Source organism: Eurosta solidaginis, chromosome 1 (genome assembly GCF_040869045.1).
Source record: "Eurosta solidaginis isolate ZX-2024a chromosome 1, ASM4086904v1, whole genome shotgun sequence".
NCBI lineage: Eukaryota > Metazoa > Arthropoda > Insecta > Diptera > Tephritidae > Eurosta > Eurosta solidaginis.
Window position 1 is genome coordinate 229,286,415 of NC_090319.1, and position 19,668 is coordinate 229,306,082.

The window sequence follows — 19,668 nt, forward strand, 5'->3', positions numbered from 1 at the left end:
GAAGTGTACAGTAGGGTGGGCACAAGAAATCAGTTTTAGATTTTCCGCCGGGGCACCCCCATAAAATATGCCAATAGATTAGAAAATGATGCATACAAAGTTTCAGGCCAATCCGATAATGTTAACACGTGTCTCATTGAGGTAAAAGTTAGGAAAAACAGCGATTTTTCAGAAAAAATTTGTTGTGTTTCGTCAGTAAAAGTGAAACCATTTATGCCAGGAACTTGCCATAGCAAATTTTAAAATCTGTTATGGTCCACTTGGGAGATTCACCCTTGGAACATACCAGTTGGCTAGTGATAGGGAAAGGTAGGATTCACCCTAACTCATGTCTGCCTGGGGTGGTTAAAACAAATTTTTGTTAATTTCGCGCAGGTGGCATCGCGAAAGAATCCAGTGGTGTGGGAAAATTCCAAATAACGGCAACCACCATGGCGTAACTATACCAGGTGACAGCTTAACTGTAGTTTCGATACGATTTGACACACCAACTTCCAGCACAGAACGATTTTGACATTAGTCCGTCGGTTCACAGAGTCAAAGTATATTGAACTTTTAATGATGGCTGCAGGAATGTCACCGCGACTACCACCTTGTATAGTTCCACCATGGCAACCACAGTTAAATCATGCGATTTAACGGCGCCGTTCCACTGCGCAGTCGCAATAATGGAACGGAATTCTTTCTAGAATGCATGGCGTGGTTGGCCATTTTGAGCAAAAGAAAAATCAGAAAGGTAGTTTGCAGCGTCCTAATTGGGAGTGTCTTTGCGAAGTAAAATCGCTTCCAATTAAAGTTTAAAAGAAAAAAAAAGTGGTTGTGCATTGTAGGTTGTGGTGTTTAACACGTGTTAAAAAAATAGGTATAGGTTCCTTGAGTGATTCCGTATTGGAGAAAAAAAAGTGGATGGCACGCGTCGGCTAAAGTTGGGTTTTTTTTTTGCAAGAAGATAGTGGTCGGGAGGTGCGTTGCGGTGCTAACCGATTTTATACTCTCAAATCTTCATCATTTAATAGAAAAATAAAATGCGATATGCATTTATAACTGAGACAAAAGTGGTGTAATTATGCGAAATACAAGTTCGAATATAAGCGCAGTGGAAAGACCCACTGATTTCACACTAACATTTTTCAATACTTCACGCGAGTGGATGCCCAGAAAAGGGAGGTGGATAAAGAAAAGTGAAATACAAAAGTTATAAACTTTATTGCGCTGCCTCCATGTACACACATAAGTCTTTAGTTTTGTCCGTGCAAAATTACACGCAAATATGAGCGATTCAAGTGGCTTTGAACATTTATAGAATAAAATAAGAAACATCGAGACGAAGGAAAGGTGAGTGCGGCCATGAATTAGGTGGAGAACTGCCTATGAAAAGATCAGTGTATATACTTATATGCAGGATACCGAGTAAGGGTGCCAAACCATCAGACAAGTACCAGCAGTGTACAAACAAAACGCATCTCATGCCATCATGCATATTCTCACCCTTTTAATAGTGTAACTTGTTTAGTTTAGTCGTAACCGAGTGAAAAAGCAAGTCCCAGGCACAGTGAAATCCGGAAAACAAGCATAGTCATATAAGAAAAATAAAACGCGTATTGCAATAGAGTATATACTTAGGACTGTTCTTGGTTTGCTTGGTTTGCAATGCTTAACAAGTAGTGTGATCAAATTAAGTTGTGTGATACAAAGGTAAAGCGCGTTATAGACTTAACGTTGGACGTTAAAATTAAGATGCTAAGAGGCTGATGTTCACCCATCCACGATGTTCAAAACCACTGCAACGAATTCAATGGGCGCCCATAAGCAACGCCCCACTCTGCCACTACCAATGTTGTACCAGCGACACCACTAGCGCACCACAACACCAACGGTACCAAAACAGCGGGCAAACCACCACCATCAGTGCCAACATTACGCGCTAAATCCAGGCAAGGCCGCTATTAACAGCGCCAACACCACGCGCTAGCCACCAGACGCACCAACCATAAGCGCAACCACCTCCAACTGCGCCAACCACCATCGTCAGTGGTCACAACAACCACTTCGACTGCGCAACCACAACCGCAACCCCATCGGCAGCGCCAACCAAACGCGCCGCATCCACCAGGCTGCAACAGTACCAGCTACAACAACAACAGCAGGGCTGCCGAATATAGGCCTGCTACAGCCGCACCAGCTACAACAACAGCAGGGCCGCCGAATATAGGCCTGCTGCAACCGCACCAGCTACAACAACAACAGCAGGGCTGCCGAATATAGGCCTGCTGCAACCACCCAGCTGTAACAACTTACCGGCAACGACAGCATATTACCAACATCAACAAACACCCAATTTACCAACAACAAGCGGTGAGTTCGTTCCGTAATACGGAAACCAGATTTTTTTATTTTTAATTTAACAAATAACTGTTTGGTTTTGAAATAATACTACATATTTAAACTATACATAGATGCAAGTATACGCACGAATCATATACAGAATTGCATTAGATTATATGAACTTCATTTAAATCTTTTTTGTGTAAAATATATTCTTTACCTGCTACTTATGTACATCTATGTAAGGACTCTTGTAGCTACAATTTAAATGAAATTGATTAAAACTCCTAAGTAAAACATAGAGATTTTCATAAAATTGGTTAAATGGGTTCAAAAGGCAGTGTTATTTTTGAACTTCTAATGAAGCTTCTTTTTGAATACTTTCGAACTTTCAACGAAATAAGTGAAGGGAGATAATAACATAAAACAGTGTTATAAATTTTCGATGCTATTTTCGAGCTCATTGCTGTAAACAGTTCAACCATTTTATTTTACTTATGATAAATTTTGAGATAACCCCATTTAAGATATACATAGATGTACGTATACGCACGAATCGTAGGAAGAATTACAGTAAATCATATGAACTTCATTTAAATCTTTTGCATAAAATTTATTCTTTACATGCTACATATGTACATCTATGTAAGAGCATATATGTTTTAAATATATTTAGATGATAAGAAACGTACCTTTGCAAGGGTGAACTAATGTCGGTGACGACCAACAAGTATTGAATTTTTGCACTATTAACATCTACAATGAACCCAATTTAAAAAAAATTTCGAATTATTAAATTTAAAATTCCAAAATCATTCAGCTTGTTTAAATAGAAACAGGAAAGCAAAATTTAAAGTTAGAAACCGGAATTTGAAATAGATTTGAGGTAGGTACATAATTAAACTTAATTAAATACGTACAAAAAGAAAAATCTAGAATTAGAAACTAAGATTTAAAATGGATTTTAAATGAGAAAATAATTCAAACTGAATTGAAAGAAAAAACAAGGAAAGAAAGATTTATACATAGAAATATATGATTTAAAATAAGAAGATAATTAAATTTAAATAAGCACAAACAAAAAGGGAAATTAAAGTTAGAAATCTAAAATTTCAAAGTTTAGAATAAGGCAATTGATAAGAAAATTGAATAGAAAAGTAAAGTTTAAACAAAATTGAAAATAAGGCGGACCTAAAATGAATTGATAACCAAAAGAAAGAAAAAGACTAAAATTTAAGTTTTCTTTAGAACAATATATATATATTTATATAAATATATATAAATACATCTATAAACATAGGTAAAATCAAATACAATCAAATTTCACTAAAATTACCAAGAATAAAACAAAATACAGTAAAATAAAATTAAATAAAATAAATAAAGATTATAAATAGTAATAGTAACAACACGATAAAATAGAATAAAACTCAATAAATTTTTAAATAAATATACCAAAAACAAAGTAACTTATACCAAAATAAAATTCGATAACATAATAAAGATCATAAATATTAATAATAAAAATACAAAATGAAATAAACTAAAATAAAATTAAATACAATACAAATAAATAAAAAAATATACCACTAATTGAATTATAACTAGGACGTATAGCTATACTTAGCACTTACAATACAATTTTAAATATTGGCGGTTGCCAACATTCTCTCTTCTGTTAGTAGGGTAAAAGACGTAATAACGTAAGAAAATGAATTTTGTATTATTTTTATTCAAAATGCCTTGTCAATAAATATCTTGTAATTTAAATGGGAATGCTGATATTCTTGTTTATTTAGAAGGCGAAGGTATATAAAGGTAAGGGGCCACCGAAAATATAGGTGCGTCAGTGGCCATGGTTTTCGAGGGTGGGATAAAGCACCGGGCGTCGCAACAACACCCGCGGCGCCCCTATGTATATTCGGCCCTTTTCTCTTTTTGTTTTTATTTTCAGCCTTTTTGTTTTTCCCTCTTTTCAGCTTTTTTGGTTTTGAGTAATAGTAACCGGTCATTTCCGGTTCGGTTAAGTTTTTTTGCGTAAATTTTTTTTTTAATATCTTTTTGAGTTTTAAATTTTGAATGTTTTAACGGTCTGTCCGTGACATCCGGTTCGGCCGGATGTTGTTTTAGTCCATTTGAGCGTTTTGAATTAGTTCTGCGCTTTTTGACAGTTGATTTAAAAAGGCATGATATGACCTTTTTTCTGTTTATGGCGCAGGACAGCAAGGTTGGCAAGAACCCCGCCCAGCCGACATGACTAGCCACTGTGCACCACCAGATCATGCCGACTGCCTTCCTTGCTGCTCCATTAAAGGTGCGAATCCATAACAAATCGTGAAGCAATTCGAAGTAAAAAAAAAGATAAAACTTACTATAACGCAGTAATGGAAGTCGAGGCTGATGTCTTTGCGAATATACAAGCCGGAGAAAGGCGCAATGTAGGATGAGAACGGTGTAAAGTCTATGATGCAGTGCAATCTCTGTGTTGCTTCAAATGCAAAGACTTTTATCATAAAACAAGCGAGTGTAAAGAAAAATAAGTATGCACGAAATGCTTGGGAATTAATTAAATTTGGTGCTAGATGAAAATCATGATTCTCTGCATAGAATGGGTCCTGTTTATTAATAGAAGCTAACGGCAAAGACGAGGAAGATTGGATATTAGCAGCCAACAAAGGCAATTTAAACACTATGTCAAAAACTTACATAAATTTCGATAACAAAGTGCATGTAGTATTCGATCGAACTAAATCCTTACCAAATTGATATTTTTGCAAAACGTCCGACGTATTTAGAGAACAAAAATTAAGGGGTCTTATAAAATTACTCTTCATATTTTACGAAGGTTACAGTATAAAGGATTTTGGTTACCGCTAGGTCTATATGCTATTGCTATGTACTGGAAGAAGTTAATTGAAAAAGTGACTATGTAAACAAGTTTAAGAAAAGAGAGTTAAATTTGCAATACAAAGAGAGTATGTAAAAATGTATGTAAAGAATATGCAGAGGTGTTATGCTGACCATTAGCGTACTCCACATTACTCCCCTCCTATACGAAAGTTACATGTATCGACTGGGGAATTTCACTTGTCGACCACTTCGTGTAAATTTCGTCGATGCGTTGTTTTCGTTTTTATCTGGCTGTGGGTTTCGGCTAGTGCTATGCGTAGGCATCTTTGATACGTTTATTTCCGGGGTTAGTTGTGGCCCTCTGAGTGTTTTAGTTTATCGATATTTATGTTGCGTGGTCGCCCTCGAATGAGCACTGTAAAATATTTCGGAGTTTTATGCGTTACTGCGAACGGTCCGTCGTACGGATTAGTTAGCGCGGGTCGCTGGAATCGTTTCTTATAAAAACATGTGTTGCGGTTTGTAACTTTTGTGACACAAACGTAGTAGGAGGCCAATGGTGGGGAGTGTCACTAGCATGTAGCTTTTCCATTGACTTACGAAATTCTGCTACCGTGTCACTGGTTACATCTGTCGGCCTAGTTGGGTGGAAAAATTCTCCAGGAACTTTTAACGTACCGTAGACCAGTTCTGCTGGGGATGCGCCGATATCCGGTTTGAGTACCACTCTCTATTTCCTGGAGCCTTGGCTTGGATTGCTGATTTCAGGCAACGGTGCCAGCTTTCGACTATGCCGTTGGATTGGGGGTGATACGACGTAGTACGCAAATGAGTTGCTCCCAATGATGAAATAAGCTCCTGAAATATTGCGGATTCAAATTGTCGCCCACGATCCGACGTTATGCGCTCAGGGACCCTGAATCTCGATATCCAAACGGTTATTAACGCCTTGACGACGCACTATGGCGCCTCTGCCCGAAAAGCCTGGCAAAAATCAAAAATTTCGTGAAAGTGTACGATAAACCTAATACATGTATTTAATAGAGAATTTCCCAGGGATTACGAATATTTAACTCTTATTAAACAGAAAATGATATTTTAGGAGGTAGAGCCGCTCAAAGTTGATTAATTTTTAACACTTAGACAAATTTTTGATTTTTGTTCTTTTTTCTTGTATGTATTGAAAACTGTTTTCGTCTCTAAATAAAAAGGCCTGCTACTGCTTTCTTGTATTATAACGAAATGATATTTAATTCTAGGTTGAAGCAAAACATAAAATTTGTTTTTTTTTGTATAAAAGTTGTCAGATCTACCTGTTTTTCGAAAAGCCAATTTTTAGGACTTTTTTCGAACTTCGATGGAAAATAAAAAAAAAGGACAAAAAGGTCTCCGTGAAATTTACAGTAGGTATTTGCTAAATATTCAGTTACCTGAATTCATAAGGTCTACGTCCACTTTTTACATCAAATAAAGTGAAGCAACCTTGGGTATAAATACGCGCCTGAGCAGGTATAGGTAAGAAGGAGGCGAATTTAGTGCGGTCAGTTTTGTTGTTGGAATTTGTTAATAAAACCAAATTTTTCGATTAAAGCTGCATAATATACCTGGAACCATAATTTGAGTATATAAAGCAATGTTTAATACAACGCCCAAAATCAGTCGTTTTTTGGAGTCTATTGAATAAAATATTATGTTTATTTAAATAAACATAAATATAGCTCACATTTTTTTTTAGTAAGATATACTCGATGGCAAATTTTAATATGTCTCTAGAAAACTCCAAACTATTTGATGTGTTCAAAGCTTCAAAGAAAGAAGCGGAGTTCGTTGAGGCTATTATGACAGAATTACCAAATGAAGCATGCAACAAAGTAGACGAAGACTTGAAAGAAAAAATTGGCTTCCTGTACATTCCAATACAAAGAAAATGGCAAGCAGTCGGTCGTTCTACTTCAAGGTTTATAAGTAAGCATGAAAGCTGGCTAGCTGGTAAACGTTTTTTGGACAAAGAAATGCCTAGTACATCAACCAATCGAACTAGAGGAAGACCAACAAAATCTATAGAACAATGTCGACCTACACAAGGAAAAGGAAGCTGTCAGATTATACTAGAACTATCGCCACGACTCATCTTTCAGAAGCATTGACTATTAAATATAAAAAGGACGATGAAAACACCAAGTCTCATATCATAGAAGCATTGGCGTTAGCAAGTCCAGTGCGACTGAGAAGGAGCAAAAACAGCATTCCCACACCCCCAAATGCGCTACCTAGGAGATACACTCCTGAAGAGTCTTTGGCGCTGTTTATAGATCTGGGGTTATCGAATGATAAATATAATATATTGCGTGAGTCATTATTGTAACATAATGCCGATCTTTTCCCTGGATACAAACTAATCACTCAAGCCAAGAAAGAATATATTAATAGAATAGCAGTGTTTACCATTAGGAGAATTGTCTGAAGAAGCTGAAGAATCTAAAAACAAGGACTACAAAAGGTATCGAAGTACTAACGCTTGTAAAACCTCACGAGTTAGACAAAACGAGGACCTTTTCAACATGTTGACCATCTCTTCTGATCCAGTCATATCATCCATGAGGCATGCAAGATCACATAAAGATCTTACAGACACCTATAGCTCAGAAATGGTTTCTTTTTAGATATATTTTCAAGTGACGAAGACTACGTTAAGATTAAATAAATGATCCACCTTTTTTTATCACAACAAAAAATTATTTAGTACATTGTTTTGTTATTTTATTGAAAAAAAAAGAAATCAATAAATACAAGTTTATTATTTATTATAAATAATACAGTTATTTCATTTAGTAATTATAATCATATAATTTTCGTGTTTACATCTTTTTAAAATTTATCAAATTTTAAGATGAGTTTTGAAGCACCCTTTATGTATATTTATTTTAAAGCTTTCGCTATCAGAAGAGTAATAAATTTTTACAGAAATCAATAAAATTGGTAAAGCGGTTATTAAGATAAAACTGTTTATCATAAGTGGGCAGTGCTCAAAAATTTATTAGTTGTTCATCTTTGGCTCAAATACAATAATATTGAACAACTTTTAATAATTTTTCTTAGTTAAGTATTAATAAAATATTTGGTTTTTGAATTTTTCAAAAATATTTGAGTAAATTTATACAATGAATTTTGAAGCAATGTTAATATACTTATCCCCTAGCGTACAAATTTCACTTTTATAAGAGTATAACATCTTAAAAGAAGTAATGCGTCCATCAAGTTTGGTGGAGATTGATAACCTTGCTACTAAGACAAAACTTTTAATCATAAGTGGATAGAGCCACACTCCTTCATACAAATCATAAGTTTATCTGATTTCATGTTCAAATACATCCTCATAAAAAAAATTTCAAAGTTTGTCCTTCCGTTTTTAACAAATTTATTTGTATTTTTCTACAATTTTTCAACTTTGACGAATTATTGTGAAGCACTCTGTTTCTCTGGCACCCTGTATTTTAAATTGTCCAAAGTTTAAATAATTAGCTTTCAGGTGCAGTATAAATCTTTAAATTATCTTCATTAGTTCAAAAGTTATGATTTTTGCAAAGAAAAAACTCAAAAGGCGCCATAGTGCGACGGTCTCGGCGGTCATATCAAGAATGGGGACCGCCTCCGGCCATCGTGTAAAACGATCGATAATAGTGAGGCAGTAACGCTGTTCTTCGCATAAGGGAAATGGTCCGACTATATCGTTATTGATGTGCGTAAATCTACCTTGAGGTGTAGCATGGGAGTGCCCCTAAATCCCAAAAAAAAAATCCCCAAACACAGAATCCCCAGCTAAAAAAAAATCCCAAATACATAATCCCCAAATTTAAAATCCCATAACCAAAATCCCCAACACAAAATCCCCGCACTTTTTTGGGGCTAAATCCCCAAACCTTTTTTGAGGAAATATCAGAAAACCACGAATACAAAATGACAAAAATTTTAATTAAATCATAAAGTAAAGTTCTGACGCGTATAAACATAATTACGCATTTATATCTATGTAAGTATGATAAAATATATAAGCATAAAGTAAAATGATGGGGAATAACCTAACGGCACACGTTCTATTTGCATTGTGGTTTCATATCTTCTTTCTGTTCTAACCATGTCAATGTTATATTGCGAATTTGACAACAACTTCTAATGTACATCAGTGGCACAGAGGCTTAAGTCTTCAACTACTGTGCAAAATTCGTCGGTTCAATGCCAGATCACGGATTTAAATTTTGTTTTCTATTTATTTAATTTTGGTTTGTAAATTTATTATTAAAAATACTGTGAAAAAATATTAAAAAATTTAAATGAAAAACCTACATCTGGTAGTGAAGCGACGATGAGAATATATCGCAAAATTAGCATAATATCATTAATATGGCTATTGAATAGAAGGAAACTACGAAAGCAAACTGCAAAAGTTCTCAAAATAATTGAAAAAAGGAAAATTCAAAACGTTACAGATCTCCATCGCCTAAATATCTTCTTGGAGAAAAAATTCCGTTAAAGTATAAGTTTTGTTTGTCAAATGAATTTCTATCGCCTTATTAACTGCAAAATGTATCAAATTAGTTACTTCTTGGCGATAAACGATAAAATGTATCAGAAAACTGCTGGCAGGGTTTTGTAATGTAATTAATACATAAAAATATATGTATGTACATATGTATTTGTAATTTCTAAAAACAAAAAAAATGTTCCGGTGTTTATCTGCAATGCAATGAATTTTGAATTTTTTTGTTATGTAAATACTATATTAATTGTATTTATAAGTTATTGCTTTGCACTGTATTTTCTTGAATGTGCCCATTAAATATTTGTGAAATCATCAATATTGAAGTGTTAATTTGGAAATAGAATAAACATAACTATTCTTTTTCTGTGTGGGGATTTCGTGTTGGGGGTTTTGATTTTGGGAATTTTAATTATGGGATATTGATTTTGGAGATAAAGGGGATAACCCGTGTAGCATATCTAACCAGTGGAGATTTCGTGTGATCGCTGGCATGCTTCACATCATTTGATGAAATCTGCAACACATTTTTTAATGCCTTCCCAAACGAATCGAGCTGTAACAGCTTCGTAGTGGCTGTGCATTTTAGACAATATCTGATTTCGAAAATCTTTTGGAATGTATGGACGAATATTTGGCGTAGACGTATCGCAAATTAACTGAACGTTCGTCCCTGTAGGAATAAACGTTTATAATGATAAAGAAAATTTAGAGTTTGTACATGATGCCAACAACGTTTGCAACTCGGGGTCGGTTTGCTGTGCCTGTGCTATGGCGTTATAATCGATTACTTCGCCCAGTGACTGAATTCGAGATAATATATCTGCCGTGATGTTAGCTTCTCCCGATATATGTCTTATATCTGTCGTAAACTGCCCTATGTAGTCAAGCTGACGCGCACGGCGAGGAGCTGTCTTTTCCAGTTTTCGCCTGTCTTTTCCTATTTTATGCCTTGTTCCTATTTTATGCCTTTTACCGACTAGCACTGTAAAATAATTTTTGCCAAATTGTTGTGCTGGGATGAATTGCCTAATAAATACAAATACAAAAGCGAAGACAAGAGGGCGATGATCCGTAATATGACAGCGCTTGATACATTGCGGTTAGTTCCCGATCGTACTTGCGCTGTGATGGTGTTAGCTTTTTGGAATAAAATGCTAAGGGTTGGAACTTGCCATCAATTAGTTTGTGTAAAGCAGCTCCTACAGCGAAATCAGAGGCGTCGGTATGCAGTGACATTCCGCGTTTCCTGATGGATTTAAAAATAGCGTCGCGTTTGCGAGCTCTTCTTTACAACGTTTAAACGCATCCTCGGTTTCAGCATTCCAAACGAGGGCCGTTGTTGTTGTTGTTGTAGCAATGCTTCGCCCCACCTAACAGCCGAGACCGATCACAAATTGTCATCAATATCCTCTAACGGGAGCCCAAGGAAACTTGCCGTTGCAACAGGGGTGGACCATAAGGAAGGGGGTATTAGAGGCGTTGGTTCCACATTACAATTAAAGAGATGGTTGGTGTCATGTGGGGACACATTGGAAGCGGGGCATGCATTTTGTATGTCGGGGTTGATTCTGGATAGGTAAGAGTTTAACCTGTTACAGTATCCAGAACCAAGTTGAGCAAGAGTGACACGCGTTTCCCTGGGGAGTATGCGTTCCTCTTCCGCGAGTTTTGTATACTTTTCTTTAAGTACTGGATTCACCGGGCAATTCCCGGCATAAAGGTCCGACGCCTGTTTATGGAGTTCACCAAGGACCTGCTTGTGTTTTTTCGCTTCATACGGCTGGGTTCTCAGGTGCCCTATTTCCTCAAAATGCTTACAGAGATGACTCCTTAAGCCCCTAGGCGGTGCTGGTTCATCAATCAGATGTCTGTTGGGATGCTCAGGTTTCCGGGTATTCAACAGGAACTGTTTGGTCAGCATCTCATTTCTATCCCTGATGGGGAGTATTCTCGCCTCATTATGCAGATGGTGTTCTGGGGACATAAGAAGACAGCCCGTGGCGATTCTGAGGGCAGTATTTTGGCAGGCCTGTAGTTTCTTCCAGTGGGTAATTTTTAGGCTTGGCGACCATATGGGTGACGCGTAGCACGTAATCGGCTGGCTAATTGCTTTGTATGTAGTCATGAGCATTTCTTTATCTTTTTCCCAGGTACTGCCAGCGAGGGATTTGAGGATTTTGTTACGGCTCTGAATTCTCGGGACAATTGCGGCTGCGTGCTCACCAAAATGTAGATCCTGATCGAACGTCACACCCAAGATTTTGGGCTGTAGGACAGTCAGTAGCGTAGTGCCATCGGCGTGGATGTTCAAAATGGTCGACATTTGGGATGTCCATGTTGTAAATAAGGTCGCGGAAGATTTAGTCGGTGATAATGTCAGGTTTCGCGAGGCGAAAAAACTGGAGAGATCAGGGAGGTAGCCGTTTATTTTATTGCATAGCGCATCGATCTTTGGGCCTGGGCCTGTGACCATTATTGTGCAGTCATCTGTGTAGGAAACGATTGTAACTCCTTCCGGTGGTGAAGGTAGCTTAGATATGTAGAAATTAAACAAAAGTGGGGATAGGACACCACCCTATGGCACCCCTTTTTTAAATCTCCTTGGTTTTGATGTTTCGTTTCTAAATTGCACCGATGCCTGCCGACCACCCAGATAATTTGCGGTCCACCTTTTAGGACACGTGGGAAGGGTAGACCCTTCCAGGTCTTGCAGTAATGAGCCATGGTTGACCGTATCAAAAGCTTTTGATAGGTCTAGCGCTACGAGTACTGTTCGATGGTGGGGGTATTGATTTAAACCGCAGGCCGTCATATCGGTTTTCTTATTTCCCCGAACGAGTTGTTGTAATTTAGACTGGTAGTCGGTAGCGTGGGGAAGAAATTTTCTATAAAAATTGATCATTGCTATAAAGCGTTTCAGATTCTTTGCCATAGTCGGTTTGGGAAAGTCTACTAGCGATGCAACTTTTTCTGGTAGCGGTTTGACCCCAGTGGAATTAACTAGGTGACCTAGAAACTTTATTTCCGGTTTTCCGAAAACGTATTTGGAAATATTTATTGTCAAATTATTTTCCTGTAGTCGCTGGAAAAGTAATCTTAAATGTTTCTGATGCTGTTCTATCGACTCTGACACCACACATATATCGTCGATATATGGAAAGACAAAATCCAAACCGCGCAGGACTTCATCGATTAGACGCTGAAATGTTTGTGCCGCGTTACACAGCCCGAATGTCATAAACTGAAACTCATACAAACCGAAGGGCGTTGTTATTACGGTCTTCTGTACGTCGTCAGCGTGGATTATCACCTGGTGGAATGCCTTTTTAGATTGATCTTTGAAAACAAGGATTTTTCGAAAAAAATATTGGCAAAGTCTGTTAGATAGGGCAAGGGATAACGATCGGGGAGCGTTTGGGCATTTAGAGCCCTATAGTCTCCGCATGGTCTCCAGGACCCATCACCTTTCCTAACCATATGAAGTGGGCTGGACCAACTACTGTTTGATGAGCGGCACACTCCCGCCTTGAGCAAAAATTCGAACTCGGATTTTGCGGCTTCTAATTTTTTAGGCGGAAGACGGCGAGGCCTACAGAACACTGTCTGTCCCTTTGTTTGAATTCGACGAAAAAGGGTTGATTTAGATATTGTGCCATCTAGCGCCAATTTCGCGATGCCTGGAAATTTGTTTAAAATTTCATTAAAAACCCCCTCGATCGTAAATGTCTTTAATTCTAACACATTGTATTTTACGGTTGGAGATAAATTCGTAGCTAAGTTCGTCGTATTGTCGATCAGTTTACTTCGACGCATGTCTATGAGGAGATCGTAAAATTTTATAAAATCCCCGCCTCCACGCTAGAGTGACATCTGCGATTATAAATGACCAGACAAAATCGCGCCGGAGACCTAGGTCAAGTTTTAGTTGCATCTTACCTAATACTTTGATAGCAGCACCGTTTTCAGCATATAGTTTAGTAGCGGTTGGTCGGATGTCATACGGTTGCGATGTCAGCGGTAGGATCGATACGTCGGCCCCGGTATCGATAAGAAATGTCGTTTTTGATATATTGTCTTTTACTTGAAGGCGGAATACTTTACGAGGTGCTACAAATGTATTACAGGGTTCCGCAGTGATTATCTAGTCATTGTTCGCCCCTATCTGTTGTCACTGCAGCTGTGCGGTGCCTATAGCGACATGGACTGCAGCATTTACGAGCGTTTGTGCCGTACTTTCTCTGGTACCAGCACTGGGTACTAGCTGGTGAATGCGGATTGCCTGTTTCCGGTCGATTTGAGCTTCGATGTCGAAATTTACTTGCTGATCTCTGTCGAGTGCTTGAACGTGAGTGTATAGAGAATCTATCGAGACGAGGTCTTCTACGGTTGAGCGGAGCTGATTTATTTCACTCGCAACTCCTGATTCCACTCGATGAACGTGGTGCGGTGTAACTGCGTCGATGATCGAGTCCGCAATCTTTGTTAATTCCGCAGCAGTACCCGAGGATGCAGCAACGACGGGAGACGTTTAGTCCACAAGCCTTTTAAGGCGGCTTCTCCTAATTTATTTCCGGCGACGCGTTTCATTTCGAAGTATAGTTCGGAAGGTTTTTTATCACCGAGTGGATGTTCGAGGAGAAGTCGATTCAGGCGCCTTTGTTCGCTATCGGGGAATTTCTCTATTATTTTAGTATTGACGTACTCAAATCTCTCCTGTTGTGGCATAGATGCGATCACCGCGGATAGTTGACCAATTGCCGTGGGATCGAGTGCGGCGAACACAGTTGCGGCCTTCTGTTTGTCCGAGGTGATTCCCGACGCAGTGAACCAAAAGTCAATTGACGTGAACCAAGCTTCAATATTATTATTATTATTGATAGGTCTGGAGCACTGCGACCTTTGTTCAGCTCTATTGTGCAGTTCAATATTATTACTGGACATGGCAGGGATTGATAGCCGGGCGTAAACTGCAGCAGCTTGTCTTTCGACTAGCGGTGTTGTGTGGATGGAATTGTTGGAGTTCTGTGGTGGCGTGTTAGCCGGTGGCGCCGATGAAATTCCGGTATTGTTTGGCATCCTTGTGCTTTATACTAGATGCGCTTACTAGTACGTGTTCGAAATCGTTGCAACGACACTTTTTGCGGGGTCACAACTTGTAGTATTCGATCGAACTAAATCCTTACCAAATTTATCCTTTCGAAGTTTAAATGGTTGACTTTACCTTTTTTGCCGTAATATAAGCACTTGCACGGTTTACCTTTTAGGTTAAACAAAAGTTATGCTTTATTTTAACAAAATTCTTTTACAAAACGTCCGACGTATTTAGAGAACAAAAATTAAGTGGTCTGATAAAATTACTATTCATATTTTACGAAGGTTACAGTATAAAGGAATTTGGTTACCGCTAGGTCTATATACTATTGTTATGTACTGAAAGAAGCTAATTGAAAAGTGACTATGTATACAAGTTTAAGAAAAGAGAGTTAAATTTGTAATAAAAAGCGAGTATGTAAAAATGTATGTAAAGAATATGCAGAGGTGTTATGCTGACCATTAGGGTACTCCACATGCACAACTTGGAATGTATACATATATCTTAATATTAATAGTATTACAGCAAATAAACTAGAATTAGAACATCTTATTGAAATAAAAAAACCAAGAATTGTGCTGTGCGCGGAAACATGTACAACAGATCTAATCATGGATTCTGAACTAAATATTCCGAACTATAATCTCATCCGGTGCGACTCCCACAGTAGACATACCGGTGGTGTTCTATTGTATGTCCACGAATCAGTACAATTTAGCATTGGGTGAAAGTCTACTTGAGGGGTCGACTGCTAATACGCTACCTATCGAGATAGGTGTCAACCTCGACCACAATAATCCGAAGGCGGAAAGGAAAATTTGTATCTCTGTCCGGAGATATTTGCATTTGAAGTTGGCGATTTTCATGTACAGTTACTCACAAAAGTATTTTGCATAACTACTCGTTTGTACAAATTTCAGATTTTCTATGTACTAAGTATCCGAACATAATAATTTAAATGCTTATACGCATTATTGAGCATCGTCTTATGGAATGGGCTACACAGCCTGCGCAAAAATAGTACCGTTAGGTGCATACAACAAAAAACGTGCGTAGAAATGGAAATTTGTGCTCACAAAAGTATTTTGCTTATTGATTTTGAACCCGTTATTGGACGCAGTTAAGTTACTTTTTCTATTTTCGCTGAAGTTGTTAGAAGTGCAAAGACATTATAATCAATTTTATTTGTAAAATTTAGTTCATTTCATTTTTAATTGTCGTAGTGTTCATATCGAAAATGCCAAAGGGTAAAGAGCTAACTACAGCTGAAAAAAAGTTATTCTATATCTCCATAATTAAGGCAAATGTACGAAATATATTTGCAATATGTTCGGTTGATGCCGTCAAACGATTCAAAATGTAATAAAACGTTTTAAAGAACTCGTTAATTTGGAGAATTTAGCACGATTTCGTTCACCAAACTTGCTGACTGTGAGAGTAGAACGCGTAATGTTGAAAGAAAATCACGGAAACCCACATTTATCAGCCCCAAAAATTAATTACAGAATAAAGCCAACCCTTTCAATTCAAATATCTAATGAGACGGTGCGCAGGGTCCTGAGATGCAGTAATATTCACGGTCGTGCAGCTAGGAGAAAACCTCTTACTTAAAAAATCAATAAAGAAAAGCGGCTTTCATTCGCCAACACCTATAAAACCTAAAGTTTTGAGTTTTGTAAAACCGTCATATTTAGTAATCGAAGCAAGTACCATATTTTTGGTCCGGACGGACGTCATAGGGTATGGCGGAAGCCAAATGAAGAGCTTCAAATCAAAAGAATTAAACCTACAGTTAAGCACGAGAGGTTCAGTCATAGTGTGGTTTTGTATGTCGGCTTAGGGAGTTCGCAAACTTGTGTTTATAGATGGGACGATGGCTAAACATCTTTATTTGTCCATTCTTAAAAATAATTTACATCCTAGTGCAGAAAAAATGGGTATTGCATCTAACCAGTTTTTATTTCAACATGACAACGATCCGAAGCATACATCTCACGATGTCAAAATGTGGATACTTTTCAACACAAAGCATCTGCCAACACCTCCCCAAAGTCCCGACATCAACCCCATACAAAATCTTTGGTCCTATCTCGAAGACAGAGTGTGAGAACATAAGATTTCATCAAAAAGCATCTTTAGAGCTATTCTACTCGAAGAATGGGAAAAAATACCTATTGAATTTTGTCAAAAGTTAGTGCAATCCATGCCAAGACGCTTGGAAGCAGTTTGGAAAAATAATGGTTACCACACAAAATACTGAATCAATAGAAATTAGTATATTTCGAAACCGCCTAGTCAAAAGCAAAATACTTTTGTGAGCAATGAATTCTGTTTTTTATTTTTTATTATATTTACACTAATACATATTTTTCTTTTGAAGTTGTAACATATGATTTATCTAGCAATAAGGTTTATATTTAAGAATTTATAAAATAATAAACAAAAAAATTTTAAAAATATACAAGAATTCAAGGGTGAAATCTATTCTCTTCTCATGCAAAATACTTTTGTGAGTAACTGGAGTTGTTGTAATGTTGGAGTACCAACAAAAAAAATTGTGAACATAAGTGTTTTGCGCGGATATAGTTTTGGTCTCCAAACCGGTGTTGGACCCACCCAGGGTAATTTTTTATAAGCGCGGTCGAAGGCCGCCAATGCAGAAAGGTGTTCTGCGCAAAAATACTATGGATTAGGCCGAGCTTCTCTTCCAATTTGCGTCGGGCTCCTTTTTAGTTTTTTCTACAAATTGGCGGGACGGAACCTACTTGTTTTATGCCGACTCCGAACGGCATCTGCAAGGCAGATGAGTTTTCACTGAGAACTTTTCATGTCAGAAATACACTCGGAGTGCTTGCCAAACACTGCCGAGGGGCGACCCCGCTTAGAAAAATTTTCTTCTAATTGAAGAAACTTTTTTCTAAATTTTGATGATGATTTGCCCGGGCGCGAACCCAGGATCTTCGGTGTGGATGGCGGAGCACGCTACCATCACACCACGGCGGCCGCCAGAATGCTCTTTTAAGGTCAAGAAAAACTGAGACTGTGCTTCTTTCCACTCTGCTATCACCATGTTTAACGCGGTTTCACAGGAGTGTTTTGATCTAAAACCTGATTGCTCGCTTATAATAATTTCATATTTATTTACTTATTCGAGCAGCTGTTTTACAATTTTCTCTATTTTTTTTTCATCGCTAGGTAACGTATTTATTGGCCGTATTTCTTCTGGGTTTACTGTTCCTTTAACCTTTTCCACCGGTATAATTGTAGACGTTTTCCAGCATGCAGGAAAAACACCACTATTAAAACTTTCATTAACTATGCTAGTATAATACTCGTGTTATGGTCCACTTGGGACATTCACCCTTGGAACGTACTTGCTGGCTAGTGATAGGTGAAAAGGTCAGGAGTCACCTCACTCATGTCTGCCTGGGGTGGTTAGAACGTTTTTTTTTCTTTCATACTAGTGGCATCGCCAAAAATTCCAATGACATTGACGATTTTTCAATATCACATGGCTCAATTATGTAGGTAGCTCATCTCATCAACTGACTTGGGTTTCTATCATTGTACTGGCATAGAGATTGTCAAAAGGAGATGGCAAACGCGAAATTTAACCAACACATTACCAACTATTTGATGCGTGGTGATCAATGCTAGCGCATAATTTTCCCACAACACACAAGAGTTACAACGCTTTCTCTACATTCCTTTCGCCAAACATCAACACAAAGATTCTGACAGTATGAACACGGCATGTAGAGATGAGCCAACCTGATTGTCATTACATAAAATAACGGCGACCACAGTAGATGAAGCGATATAACTTCGACTTTCCAATCGTGCAGTCGCTAAAATGGAATGGAATTTTTTCTTGCTAACGGCATGACTGCGTGGTGGAGATTTTTTGAAAGATCAGTAAGTGGATGGCACGCGTCGGAGTGAGTTGGTTTTTTTTTGGAAGAAGAAAAAGTGAAGGTGGTCGTCGGTTGTGGTCGCGGAAAAAATAAAACGTTTTAAAAGGGAATTTTATATAAACAATACAGTAACACGTGCAAAAGTCTCGGCAGGAAATTTTCAAGTAAAAAAATTGGGTTGCAGTAACACAGATTACCAAGATTAGTGCGTGCTTTCATCTTATTTGAGTAGCCTTGCATTGCCGCGCCTCTACAGATTTTTCCAATTTTCTTTACATTGGAAAACGGCAGCTTGTTCGCTTTCGTTCACCGAATAATCGAAGCGCCGCCGCCGCTTGCAGGTTCTAGGCAAGAAGAAATTTTTTTAAATCCGATAAAGTTGTGAATATACACAATAACGGCATTTTGGTAAAAGAAAAACCCACAGCTGGACAAAATAGCTGATACATCAGAGAATTCATAGCTGAAATGCAAGTGGGAAATTGTGCTGTGAAAGCTATTTAAGTGTGAATAAGTGCGATCCATTGTGCACAGCTCGTTAAGCCGCTGCATCGGGAACAAAGTGTGGAAGACGCAGCACCCCCATTTGGTTTGCTTGTCACTTAAAAATCGTTTAAAAATAACCAACAAGGTTTCGGTATCTCTGTTCACGTGTACATACTTGCATTGTGCAAATGAAATCAAAGTCACACTACACATGTAATTTTTTTTATAAAAGTGCTGACGAATCTATTTTACTGTGTGTTGTATCGCTTTTTCGAACACCATCTAGCCGAATTCGAAAATTGGAGTCTCATTGAAGCAAAGGTACCTATATTGCGATTCAGAGATCGTCTTCATCAACTAAAAAGTGGACTTGAATTTCAACAATTGTGTCGGCATTAAAAACATCCATTTGCTCTATTGTTATTCACAACGGGAAAAGAAAAAGAAAAAAAAACCCAGGC

At 37.8% G+C, this 19,668-nt stretch overlaps 1 protein-coding gene across 10 annotated transcripts in view; it reads left to right on the plus strand.

The window, feature by feature from the left end:
- Keap1 (kelch like ECH associated protein 1) overlaps positions 1-19,668 on the plus strand; it is a 557,804-nt gene that overhangs the window by 37,824 nt on the left and 500,312 nt on the right. The gene's annotated exons all lie outside the window — the stretch shown is intronic.